Source organism: Ovis canadensis, chromosome 13 (assembly GCF_042477335.2).
Source record: "Ovis canadensis isolate MfBH-ARS-UI-01 breed Bighorn chromosome 13, ARS-UI_OviCan_v2, whole genome shotgun sequence".
NCBI lineage: Eukaryota > Metazoa > Chordata > Mammalia > Artiodactyla > Bovidae > Ovis > Ovis canadensis.
This window is the reverse complement of record NC_091257.1, coordinates 53,673,212-53,684,370: the sequence shown is the minus strand read 5'-3', so window position 1 is coordinate 53,684,370 and position 11,159 is coordinate 53,673,212. Positions and strand designations below refer to the sequence as shown.

The following is an 11,159-nucleotide window of genomic DNA, read 5'->3' as shown; positions in this document are numbered from 1 at the left end:
GGGATGACCCAGAGAGATATTATGGGGAGGGAGGTGGGAGGGGGGTTCATGTTTGGGAACGCATGTACACCCGTGGCGGATTCATGTCAATGCATGGCAAAACCAATACAGTATTGTAAAGTAAAATAAAGTAAAAATAAAAATTAAAAAAAAAAAAGACCCTGATGCTGGGAAAGATTGAAAGCAGGAGGAGAAGGGGACGACAGAGGATGAGATGGTTGGATGGCAACGCTGACTCAACGGACATGAGTTTGAACAAGTTCCAGGAGATGGTAAAGGACAAGGAAGCCCAGAGTGCTGCAGTTCACGGGGTTGCAAAGAGTCAAACATGACTGAGCAACTGAACAACAACAACAATATTGCAGTTGAGGCAAATTAAGAACAACAAAATACAAAAAGACCCAAAAAAACCCAGTTGCCACTTCTGAAGAGTCTGGAGGAAAAGCAAGGTATTGTGCATGGCCCTTGAACACAACACCACTAAGGGGGTGGGCAAACCACCAAAGCCACCCGTCTGGCCCAACCCCTGGATAAACCCTACCTTCACTCTATGGAAGGAACCAACTTGCTGCCCTGGCTCAGGGAGCGAGCAAGGGAAACTGTTACCCTGTTCTCGCTTCCTTCTGCTGCAGCAGGAGCCCAGTAAATCTTTGCTGAATTTTTTGTCTGGCCTCTTATCAGTTTCCATTGGTTAAGAAAGAATCCTTGGTAATACTCCCACAAAAGTCATTTTCACCCTTCATCAAAGACTTGTGCCACTTCTCAGCATGTTATCAAGAACTTCTGGTACTGGATACATTTTCTGACTCTACTGGAGTCTCTGGAATGAAAAAGGCTGCCCAAGCCCCCCTGATCCATTATGAAAGCTATTTAGAGACGGGCTGGATATTTACATCACTGCTGTAAGTTCTGTCCTCAAAGTTACCTTCTCAATCAACATTGGTCCAGAAAGAATGTAAAAAGAGATAAGATTTCATGCTGGTGGCTGAGGTTATAAAAGTATATTTTAGAAGCTCAGAGAAGTTGAGACTTGAGCTCAACTAGGACCTCACAGAGAAGTTTTAAATATTATTGGAATATTACTCAGCCATTAAAAAGAATGAAATCATGCCATTTGCAGCAACACAATTGGACCTGCTGCTGCTAAGTCACGTCAGTTGTGTCCGACTCTGTGTGACCCCATAGACAGCAGCCCACCAGGCTCCCATCCCTGGGATTCTCCAGGCAAGCATACTGGAGTGGGTTGCCATTTCCTTCTCCAGTGCATGAAAGTGAAAAGTGAAAGCGAAGTTGCTCAGTCATGTCCAGCTCTTTGCGACCCCATGGACTGCAGCCTACCAGGCTCCTCTGTCCATGGGATTTCCCAGGCAAGAGTACAGGAGAGGGGTGCCATAGATTGTCATATTGAGTAAAGTAAGCAAGAGAAGGAGAAACAGCCTATGGCATTCCTTATATGGTAAACCTAAAAAGAAATTATACAAATGAACTTATTTACAAAACAGAAATAGACTCACAATGAACTTAGGGAGGTGGGGAAGGGATAGTTAGGGAGTTTGTGATGGACAGGTACACAGGGCTATATTTAAAATGGAGAACCAACAAGCACCTATGGTACAGCCTGCTCAGGAAAGTCTGCTCAGTGGTATGTGGCAGCCTGGCTGGGAGGGAAGTTTAGGAGACAGTGTATACATGTATACATTTGGGTGAGTCCTTTTGCTGTCCACCTGAAACTATCACAACATTGTTAGTCTAACTGGCTATACTCCAATATAAAATTTAAAAAATTTTTTTAATCACTGGGATAAAAAACTGTCCAAGAAAAATGTCCTTGTAAGGTCTTTTGGCAATCAACTGTGCTACACAAGGGACAATTTACTTCTGGTTATTTAGAATCACTTTTGATCTTAAAAATTCATAATTATATATTGCCTGACTTTTTTGATGCACATCTGCTGTTTTCTAGGTCCATCTGCTGGCTTGGTCTGAGTTGTCTACTCGGGGATCAGTTAGCAGGAACGATTCCATCCCATTGACTCTTCTTTCTAAGGAGCTGTGAAAGAGTCAGGCTCAGAAAGAGAAACTAAGAAAAAACAAGGGAGCTAACACATTACCTTTACTCACATGCACCAAAAAGTGTCAGTATTGTGCGCAGACAAATGGATTTGTGAGAATGAAGAATCCTCCCTAATTTGCTTTGATTGGAATCATCCCATGGCTGGCTTTAAATTTTCAAACTTGACAGTGGAAACAGTTCAGAAGCCACGTGGCTATGGAGACTGCTGTGTTCAGGGAGGGGGATGTTAGCTTTTTGAAGACTATGTCATGACTAGAAAAAGACTTTCAAACCCCTGGCACAGTGAGCCTGAAATTGATCTCCAACACAGTAAGGAAAAGAGGATAAATTCCAACAGATATGACCAAGGTTTTGCTGCCACCTACATTCCATCCCTAGATCAGGCCTGACCTCCAAACGTCACACGGCAGCCAGCACCCTCTTCAACCCACATAGCTGCTCAAAGTGAAGGTAGTGGCCAGGAGCAGGCAAGAAACTTGGGGAACATCCCATAGCAAGCCACCTGGACACCTGGCGTACCTGGTAACTCAGCCGCACCTGGACAAGTGACCCAGAGTGGACTCAACTTCAAGAGCAGGCTCCCCATGTGCCTGATGTGAGCGGAAAAGGTAGACCTGCAGGATATTAGGGTGTCTGGTTTTGATTCATTCACTTCAGCTGGGATCCCCTAGAAACTGAGCCTGAAGTGAAAATTTGAGTGTAAGTAGTTTATTTGGAAGCTGGTCCCACTACAGGAAGGGGGAGAGCAGGCCAGGAAGGGAAGCACCCAATAAAAAAAGCTGAGATGAATCAGGACACCCCGTGGGCAACTAATGGTCCATCACATCGAGCAGTCAGGGAGACACAGTGCAACAGGGCACAGAGCTGTCCAGTCTTTGGGACAAGGGAGAGGACGTGAGGTGTGTATCCATCACACGCCATCATCCAGGGGACACGAACTTCCACCTGCCCACCCTAACCAGGCACACCAGAGAGCGCCCTCTGGTGGAGAGCTGCCGGTACTTGCAGCAGGCAGGCCTCAGCACACCCAGAACAGGGACCAGGAGGGCAGACGCACAGGGCACTGACCCCTCCTGCAACACCGCGAGATGTGCAAGGTTCGACAGCTGAGTTTCCCAAGTCCTCTGCGTAACACGTCTACTGTTGTCTCTCCCGTGGGCGGATGCAGCCCAGCACCATTTTTCAGACACCATAGTGGCCTGGCTCAGGCCATTCACGTGCTCTTCTGCAGCCTCCCAGGTCACGGCTGTGGTCACTGGGGCCTCCTGGGTCATGCCTGTGGTCACTGGGGTTTCTGCAAATGAACTGGAGTCTGTAAAGGAGGAAAACATTTTCCTCAGCTCTCACAGGGTCCCTGGCTGGGTCCAAAAGTTAAACTGACAAAGACAAGTTAACAGGAGGAAAGCAGGCACATTTAAACACATTTTTTGAATGTTCGCATGTACATGGGAGCTTTCACAAAAGAATGAAGACCTGAAGAAGTGACCAGAGCAGCAGAGCAGGCAGCTTTCACACCTTGTAGAAGAAGAATCAACACATCAGTGAAGAATCGGCCACACCAAGAGGTTTGGGCTGGGGCAGCATGCGGTGAAGAAGTAAGTGGGAAGATGAGTGAGCTCAACGGGGTTTGTTCGCACTGATTTCTTGACTCCCAGTTTCCCTTTTCTGGTGCTAAAAATGTCTGCCTTCCTCCTGGCAGAGTGTGGGCATCTCTCACATGGGAGTTTTCTGACCTATTTCAGGGAAGAAGGGAAGGGGGGTGGGGTGAAAGGTCAGAGCACACTGCCTGCTTCTGGCGTTTCTCTAATTCCTCCAGCTTGGGAGGGCCCATATGTCAGGGTGCAGTCTTTTGGGGGAGCGTGTCCTGAACCCCATCACATCAAATAGTAAAGTCAGCCTCCCAGAAGAAAGCCGTGCCCTGCAGACCCAGGGGGAGAGGTCATTTCAGACTCTCCACCCCAGCTTTCATTGTTACATCACTTACAGAGGGTTCTACCCCTCAGGAGAGTACCAGGGTTTCTCATCCGGCTGGGGCATCTGGCCTCGCCGTGGCTCTGGCCGTGCTGTCAGCTCCCAGTGCGCTGAACGTTACGGAGCCCGGTGTCCTATGCGTCACTCTTGATTCTGAACCTTGTCATGGCTTCCCATTCCCTGAAGAGTAAGGTCCAGCCCCAGAGCCACCACAATCCACACCCAACCTGGCTTCCCAGGCAAGGAGCCAGTCAAGCAAGCTGCTGAAACATGGACAGACTAGGTCCCCTTCAACACGCACTCCTTGGAATACCCTCCCTCCATCTCTCTGCCCAACAAAAATCTCTCATTTAAGGGACAAGGCAAAACTCACCTCCTCCAGGAAGCCTTCCCAGATCATCCCAGCCCACAGGGAGTCCCAGAGATAGGTCTCATCTGCACCACCCATGTGAATTTGGAATATGTTTTTGTGCTGCAGCTTATCACTATTTTATGTACGTTTTCATGGCCGACTGGGATGATGAAGTCCTAGAGGGGGTGAGCAGTGTCTCACACTTTCTTCTGTTTCTCTGAGTTCCCAGCAAGAGCCAGTGGGCACCTGCATTTCTGTTGATGCTGCTGGTGGAAGAACAGACTCCACCAGCCTTCTGTCTGACCTGGGCTCCTAGGACAGAGCAGGAAGTCCATCACTGCTTGCTTGAGGAATGAATTAGTTTGTCAGTCAACCTCTGTCCTTGGCATTGATGGAATCTGAAATAAAAGCATTACTTGGTCCTCATCCAATCAGTTCAGAGTCTTATTCACATTTTGTGTTTTTATTTGGATCTCTCCACGCACTCTAAATGTCACTATGACCGCAAAGGTACCTTGCAAAAGAGAATTCTGTGACTTTGTTTTTATTTTTTCTTCAATAGAACATAACCTTTGAAGGGAGAAAGCCAATTTAGGTGGCTTTTTAAAATTTCCTCCTTTGGAACTAAAAGCATGGAAATTCGGTACATGCAGGACCTGGCATTCATTGTTGCCATGGCACCCTGTCCTTTGAGGGGTTGGAGGATCTTCCCACAGTGCAGCTCTCTACCGACTCACAGGGACTGGGAAGATGGAGCACAGAGCCGGACCCTGTGCTGCTCATCTCTTTCTGACTGAACCTAGCCATGGGCTCAGCAAACACGAGCAAGTTGGTCCCAGATGATGGCTTGTGGCCCATTTTACATCACAAACCGAGGAAAGCGACTCTGGGAAAGCAGCTCTGTGCATGACAACATGGTGGAAAATGACAGAAGTGGACTCCAGCATCAGTGGCACAGGAGGCCCGGCATCAGGGTCCAGGGAGCCCTGAGCAACGGCAGCAGGGCTGGAGCCCTGGGGACCCAGGCAGGATTCCTTCTCACTCTTAGCCCTGCGTCTCTTTCTGTGTGTGTGCAGCTCATCTTCTCTGTGAGCCATCGGACCTCCCCATCCCCCACCACCCTCAGAGACAGACACTCACACAGTCTGGGCTCGGCATCCCTGCCCCAAACTCACACACCCCAATCAGATCCACCAGCCCTGAGAGGTGGGGTCATAGTGGACACCTCTGGGGTGTGGGAGGGAGTCTAAAGAATTCACTGTGCCCTGGAAACACACCCTCAACACGAGTCAACAACACACCCCCTGCAGAGGAATGAATACCCAAGGGGCGGCTTCACGGCCAGGAACAGCAGGATGCAGGAAAACATGGTCCCCACCCATGAAAGCTGGCAGAAGAGCCTCACGACCCAGGCCCGGTTATGAAAGACCTAGAGCCCATCTAAGTTGTTTGCTCCTCATTGGGACACTGGAGGAGGTGGGATCTTCTCTGAGAGCAGAGTGTTGTTTTTGTGACAAATGTGTTTTCCACCAGCCTTTGAGCACTGCTCCAAGGGAGAAAGAGCCTGTGGGAGAAGCAGGTAGGAATGGCGAAAGGCGGGCGAGTCGTCGCCAGGTGAACCCTCCTCACCCAGCGGCTGCATGAGAGCTTTGTGCTCTGTCCCTGACACACCCCAGGCCAGGGGAGCAGCTGGGAGCCTTGTCAGGTGAGCCCAGTCCCAGAAAGAGGTTCTCTCGGCATAAACCTCCGGTTACCTGCTGCTGCTCAGCGAAACAGTGACTTAAAGCCACCAGTCAAGGGCATTCTCTGGTCGTCCGGTGGTTAGCGGTGGTTGAAAGGGTTGCAGGTTTGATCCATGGTTGCAGAACTATGATCCCACATGCCTTGGGGCCAAAAAACCAAAACATAAAACAGAAGCCATGTTGTAACAAATTCAATAAAGAATTTTAAAATGGTCGACATTACACACACACACACACACACACACACACACAACACACACCACACACACATATATATGTGAAAGCGAAAGTCATGTAGTCATGTCCGACTCTTTGCGATCCCATGGACTATACAGTCCATGGAATTCTCCAGGCCAGAATACTGGAGTGGGTAGCCTATCCCCTCTCCAGTGGATCTTCTCTACCCAGGGATGGAACCGGGGTCTCCTGTATTGCAGGCAGATTCTTTACCAGCCGAGCTACCAGGGAAGCCCATATATATATAAATCACCAGTCAACTGTGTTGCTCACCAACCTGCAGTCTGGACAGGGTACCACAGGACAGCTTGTCTCTGCTCCATGCAGGGGTGGGGGTGGGGATGAGGCTCCCCCTGTTATACAACTCACTCCCACGGTTCCCAGGCAGGGCTCCTGCCAGCTGGAAGCTCAGCCAGGTGCAGTCAGTGGCCTTGGCTCCTCTCCCCCAGCCACCCCCAGGCCACTGGGATTCCTCACAGCATGGCAACTCGGTTCCCAGAGCAGCACCCCATGAGGTGGGGAGAAGTGTGCCCCCACCCTGGCCTCACCCAGGGACTCTGGTTGACCAGAAGTCTTGGACAGACAGGCAGACAGACGGCAGCAGAGATGCTGAATCACTTCCAGGCCAGGTGGGAAAAGTCCTACATCTCTTCTGGGTCCTCATGGGACACTGGCCCTGGGGAAAGCAGGCAGGATTGGTGAGGGGGTGGTGGCAGGGGACGGCTGTCATTTCAAACATCTACCGCCCTTAGACCACCAAGCTGAAAAGACTACCAATACAGCTCAGCTCCCAGCTAGCAGCTGGGTGAGAAAGCATTCTGGAAGCCCCCAGGTGGACCCAGAGGTGGGCTGAGGGGACACGGCTGAGGCGCCAGCAGCCTCTGGTACTCGAGAGGAGGTTTTAGGAGCTGACATTGTCCAGTCACGAGAAGAGAAGACATAGAGGTGAGATCTAGAGTCAGGACTTTTAACTCGAGTTCTTGCTGAGCATCCTGACCTGGGCAAGTCACTGCATTTCTCCAAGCGTCAGTGTCGGCATCTGAAAAGTGTGGGTTAAAAATAACCCTTTCAGGGGGAAGCCTGAGGAATGGAGAGTGTTTTCCTGGTCTCAAAGCATATCCCCACGAGACACATGAGGGAAATAGCCACTTTATAGTGAAGAAGCCTGGCAGTCAGCACCATACCCGAGTGATCAAAGTCAACTTCTCGTAAAGAGACAGATCTACGTCGCTGCTCCCCGGCGTTGCACCCTGAGAAAACACACCCGCACGTCTGCAAGTTCCTGCCAAGAACGCACAACCTGAGTTTCATCTCCGGGGAAACATCAGAGATACTCAGAATGGGAAACATCCTACAACATAATTGGCCTTCACGCTTCTGAAACGTCAAGGTGATGAAAAACAAGACTTCTGAAGTCTGTTACCAACTGCGAGAGGTTTAAAGGACTGACAACAGATTACAGTGTCTGAACCAGTATTTTTTTTTTCCTGCTACAAAGGACAGAAATGCAATGATGCCTATATACATTCTAGTATTTTATAAATGTATAATTTCCCAACGTTTATAATGAGGTAGTGATTCTATATTTTTGTTTTGGAGAAAGTGAAAGTGAAAGTCGCTCTGTTATGTTGGACTCTTTGCAACCCCAAGGACTGTATAATACAGTCCAGGGAATTCTCTAGGCCAGAATACTGGAGTGGGTAGCCTTTCCCTTCTCCAGGGGATCTTCCCAACCCAGGGATCAAACCCAGGTCTCCTGCTGTTTTGGAGAAATATACTCTAAACTTTAGAGTCTAAAGAAAAATGGGGCAGAGGGATATCCTGTCTGTAACATGCTCAAATAGCAGGGGAAAATATTCTTACACCTTTTCTATAGATCTGAGGTTGCGTTAAAAGTTTCCAGTCAAAAGAAAAAACAGGAACCGCCTCACGGCATTGCTGTGGTTCATTTTATTTGACTTACTTATTTTTGGCTGCCTTGGGTCTTCGCTGCTGTGCAGGCTTTCTCTAGTTGCCGTGAGCAGGGGCTACTCTCTAGCTGTGGTGTGCGGGCTTCTCATTCCAGTGGCTTCTCTTGTTGTGGGGCCTGGACTCAAAGCACATGGGCTTCAGGAGTTGCAACGCAAGGGCGCAGGAGTCGTGCACAGGATGAGTTGCTCTGTGGCATGTGGAATCTTCCCAGACCAGGGATCAAACCAGTGTCCCCTATATTGACAGGCAGATTCTTAACTGCTGGACCACCAGGGAAGTCCCTTGCTGTTGTTTTTAAAGGGTGAAGCCATTGCAACACCTCCATCTCCAGAGCTCCTCTCCCCGCCAAGATGGCTGCATCCTCTCCTGTCATCCCGCCCCAGGGCTCCAGGACCTTCTTGGCCCCCTCTTCCTGGCCACTCTGCCTCTGGGTCCTTCCCATGCTCCATCTCCACTGGCCAAAAAGATTCTTCTAAGAGGCAAATCTGACCCTAAAGGCACACTGTATGATTTCTAGTCTTTAAATTTGTTAAGGGGTGTTTTACGCCCCAGAGTGTGGTCTGTGCTGATGACTGTTCCACAAGAACTTGAGAAGAACACATGTTCTGCTGGTGCTGAATAAAATGGCGCACAGAGGGCACTATATCCAGTTCACTGGTGCTGCTATTGAGTTCTAACTATGCCCTGATTTTCTGCCTTACAGATCTGTCAATTTCTGATGGAGAGTGCCTAACTCTCCATGTAACAGTGGATTCATCTAGTTCTGCTTGCAGTTCTATCAGTTATTGCTTCATGTAGTTTGATACTCTCTTTTTATACACGGCTTGCCTGGTGGCTCAGACAGTAAAGCGTCTGCCTGCAATGCGGGAGACAGCTTCGATCCCTGCCTAGGTCGGGAAGATCCCCTGGAAAGGGCATGGCAACCCACTCCAGTACTCTTGCCTGGAAAATCCCATGGACAGAGGAGCCTGGTAGGTTACAGTCCCCGGGGTTGTAAAGAGTAGGACATGACTGAGCGACTTAACCCAACCCAAACATTAAACATTGCTGTGTCTCTTGGAGAACTGACTACTTCTTTATTATGGAAACTTCTTTATCCTTGATGATTTTCCATGCTCTGAAGTCTGTGTGTGCTGTGTGCTAAGTGGTTTCAGTCCTGGTTGACAATTTGCAATCCTTTGGACCGGAGCCCACCAGGCTCCTCTGCCCATGGGATTCTCCAGGCAAGAATACTGGAGTGAGTTGCCATGTCCTCCTCCAGAGGATCTTCCCAGCCCAGGGGTCAAACCCACGTCTCTTATGTCTCCTACATTGGCAGGTGGGTTCTTTACCACTAGAAGCTCTGAAGTCTACTCTGTCTGAAGTTAATGTAGCTACTCCCACTTTTCTTTGATCAATATTGGCATGATATATCTTTCTCCATTTTTTACTTTCAGTCTTTATACACCTTTATATTTAAAGTGGATTTCTTATTGGCAACATATAGTTGGGTCTTGTTTTTTGATCCACTGAAAATCTCGCCCTTTCAATTGGCATATCTAGATCTTTGCACTATAATTGGCTCACAAGAGAATTCAAGAAAACACCCACACTATTAATCCTGAAACGAATTTTCAAAGAGGTACAAAACTGGCCAATGCCCACTGAGCAATAATTAATTACACCTTCATCAGACACAATTTATTTATATTTCTGTGGACAAGAATCATTTGAATTACTATAGTTTGGCTTAACTTATAGAGCTGCAAGATAGCTCTACAATAAAAGGCAGAGATAGCCAGGAAGGGTGGCCCTAGACAGGATATTCAGTGATCTTTCTCACCAATTCCAAAGCTTTCCCAATTTTCCCTGGCACAATTGAACAGATAACTGTTTCTATTTTTCTATGACTTGCTTTAATTTCTACTTTAAGTCCCAATTCAGCATAGATAGCAAAAACATTACCTTAGTCAATTTGGGGTCACTTCTTTCCCATGGATATCATATGTAAGTTTTGGGGGTTAAAGCAGTGCCACTACTGGGGAAGGGGCTATCTGGTCTTTGGCGTCGTCTCTCCAACTTGCAGGACACTCAGGTAAACGTAGAACTGAGCATGTTGCCATGGAGATGTCCCTTATCCCCATCAGTTGCTCCTTTATATCTACAAGTTCTTGATGCTGTTTCAGGTGCCCTTTTTAGGTATACATAAAAGTTCATATCAATGTGTGGCAAAACCAATACAGTATTGTAAAGTAAAAAAATTAAAAAATAAATAAATAATAAAGAGAAAAAAATGTGAATTATAAAAAAAAAAGTTCACCCTCTGAAACTGTGTGTAGGAAAGTCCATTTGGGCCTCCAAAGCCTGTGTGCCCAAATGTTCGTGGGGCCATTTCTACCCTGGGGATTTTCTGGGCCTCTCCCTAGAAGCAGGCTCCAAGACCACCCTGTTCTCACAGTACATACAGAGGCTCCATCACCTCCTAGGACATGACCCAAGAGGCAGGGCCAAGAACCCTCACCCTCTGTGATCCACTCCTCTCCCTCCCTCTTCTGAAAATCCGTGTCTAAGGGAAGAATGGAAGGCACTTCTCCTCCTGTGAAGTGTTTTCCTAAATCTTTTATCCATGTTGGATGTCCTTCCCATCCCCCAAAGTATCTAAGCCCCCAAAACTCATGAGCCAATAAGAGAGATTTTTGTTTCGTATTTTCTGCTGCCCAAGTCCTTCTCAGAGTACAAAGGGCTGGCTCAGAAGAGAAGATAAATACACTGGGGAGAGACACTGGTTATTATTTCAAACATTTTATTCCAACTCCCCCTCCCCAGCACGTAT

At 48.1% G+C, this 11,159-nt stretch overlaps 1 long non-coding RNA gene across 2 annotated transcripts; it reads right to left on the bottom strand.

The window, feature by feature from the left end:
• Positions 1 to 2,766: 2,766 nt before the first annotated feature.
• Positions 2,767 to 10,608, bottom strand: LOC138417500 (uncharacterized). 2 transcript variants are annotated; one of them, XR_011248170.1, is made up of 6 exons: positions 10,292 to 10,517; positions 8,340 to 8,581; positions 6,925 to 7,052; positions 6,152 to 6,280; positions 3,590 to 4,795; positions 2,767 to 3,386 (listed from the first exon to the last, which is right to left on the bottom strand). It is a non-coding gene; the product is annotated as an uncharacterized lncRNA (long non-coding RNA). The 2 variants fall into 2 exon arrangements; XR_011248171.1 differs by lacking the exon at positions 6,925 to 7,052 and having other exon boundaries at positions 10,292 to 10,608.
• Between the last annotated feature and the right edge of the window lie 551 nt (positions 10,609 to 11,159).